General features: G+C 50.8%; 1 pseudogene across 1 annotated transcript; it reads right to left on the bottom strand.

Annotated features, from left to right (window-relative positions):
- Positions 1-736: 736 nt before the first annotated feature.
- Positions 737-1,810, bottom strand: LOC147882921 (receptor-like protein 44 pseudogene; annotated as a pseudogene). Its single transcript, XR_015543863.1, has 2 exons — positions 971-1,810; positions 737-820 (listed from the first exon to the last, which is right to left on the bottom strand). The product of XR_015543863.1 is annotated as a receptor-like protein 44 pseudogene (transcript).
- Between the last annotated feature and the right edge of the window lie 416 nt (positions 1,811-2,226).

Genomic DNA, 2,226 nt, shown 5'->3' on the forward strand with positions numbered 1-2,226 from the left:
GCCGTGTCTCTTCACTGCTTCCTTGGATCTGCATCGGATATCAATCTCTCACCCTCTCTCTTCGCCCGAGACTTGTCGAAATTTTGCCTCTCAGTCCAAAAACACTTGAATCTCGATGCGCAATTGGAGCAAAAGCTTCTGCAAAACCTTCTCGTTCCTAGGGACGTCCAATCTTCAATCGGTCTCAAACCCTTCTTGCCCCAAATATTGTGTATGCAATTCCCAAACCCCCATGGCATGCTTTAGGCATTTCTGTCGAATTGCTTCCAGACGCGAGAACGTACTCTAACAGAGTAGGGAGCATTCAATCGTCTTACTTATAGACATGTAAAAACACCGACCCGAAACTCTTCCCAGCGGTTTTAATAAGATTCCTCCTGTAAATTTTTCTTAGCATAAAAGTCGCCTTGCTCATCCGCGCAGAACCACCCTGTTCCCGTTATATCGCAACCCGATAGCAATGCATACAGTTTAACAGCAAATCTGAACTTTGTATTGTCCCTTTTACGTTCATTGTATACCTAGACAAAACCTGGAATTCCTACGAGTATAATCTTTGGCTCTGTCCTCGTCCGTTGACAATGATTGTTATCAAGCACAATGTGCAAGTAAGTGTGACGCTTATAATAAAAGAACACGAAGTGAAGCTCCAGTGGAGCTCGAAGAAACAAGAAAACTAACAGGAGGAAATTTTGCACCTTCAGCATCAAGACGGTATTGACAAGACAGGCCCAACTGAAAAAATCACATTCCGTCCTCATTTCGTGCTTCAATAGAAGAGACAACGTATAAAGTCACCAAATGTAGCTTCTAAATCGGCCTGCGGGCGTGGCGCCATGAAAATTATGAACAATTGGAGTGTTCACCAAGTCAAGATGTTGCTGTGAAGATACGTAAGCCGCATCTGCGAATCGAGCATTACTGCATCTCAAAGACAGTAATGTATCAAAACGGTAGAAATTCTTTCTACCTCAGATTAGGATTCCGACACGAGTTGAGAGATCTTCCCCTCTTCTGCTGCAAACCCATGCTCCGTGACCCGGAGCCAGACGCATACGGCCGTAAAGCTCACGATCAGGCTTATTAATCCACTCGCCAAGCCAATGCCCACAATGGCGATGACGGAGACGCCGTGGACCGTTACCGGAGGCAGAGGGTACCCATAAAGATCCTTATTTCCAAGAAAGGAGCTGGCATTGAAGCGAGGAGCTCCTGTGGAGGTATTGGAGAGTGTTGCGGGGATGGCGCCGGAGAGCTGGTTGTCGGAGACATCGAAGGCCTTCAAGCGTTGGAGGAGGCCAAGCTGGCCGGGGATGGTGCCGGTGAGCTGGTTAAGATGGAGGTCGATGACGTTGAGGTAAGCGCAAGCACTGAGCTGGGGAGGGATGGGACCAGAGAGCTGGTTGTTGGAGAAATTCAAGCTGGTGAGGTAGCTAAGGTTAGAGAGGGAGGGGGGGATGGAGCCAGAGAGGAGGTTTGAGGAGAGGTCGATGGTTTGAAGGAAAGAGCAATTGGCGAGGCTAGGGGGGATGTAGCCAGAGAGGGAGGAGGAGTTAAGGGTGATGGAGAAGACTCGGTTGTTATTACACGTGATGCCAGAGAGGGAAGTGGGAGACGAGTTGGGGCAAGGGGTGGCGAGGGAAGTGCTTGTCCATGAGCTGAGGCCTTCTCCTCCCCCCATCTCTTGTAAAGCAGCTTTCAATTCTGTCAAACACGCTGTGTCATCCCCCTCAGATGCCTCTGCCTGCGCCAGTGCCCCGCCCTCCCTCCTCCACCCTGCCATCATCACCACCCCTCCCACCACCCACATCGCTCTCACCTTCCCTGCTCCCCCCCCCCTTCCAGAGCTCCCCCACACAAGCACCACCCACCAAGTTGCCCTTACCAATTGTTGCAGCATCGCCCTTCTCCTGCTCCTCCTCTCTCCTCCTCTCTCTCCCTCTCTCCCTCTTTCAACAACAAGAGCACTCTGCTTTCGACACTTGGACATGGCTAATCTAACACCTCTCTCTCTCTCTCTCTCTCAACTCCAGCTCTGCATACTCTCCTTTCTATCAGGAGACACGAGCACTGATGTTGCTCACCCAACGCTGCATCTCTCTCTCTCTCTCTCTCTCCCCCTCTCCCCGCCTAGGGCACTTATCAACAGTCGTTGCTACCCCAGCTCTGCGTACCCTCCTCTCTCTTTTCCCCTCATTTCCACTTTCATGGGGCTCAGGGACTCAA

This window comes from Dipteris shenzhenensis, chromosome 29 (genome assembly GCF_047967505.1).
Source record: "Dipteris shenzhenensis isolate YYH24624 ecotype China chromosome 29, Dip_SZ_1.0, whole genome shotgun sequence".
Classification (NCBI taxonomy): Eukaryota; Viridiplantae; Streptophyta; class Polypodiopsida; order Gleicheniales; family Dipteridaceae; genus Dipteris; species Dipteris shenzhenensis.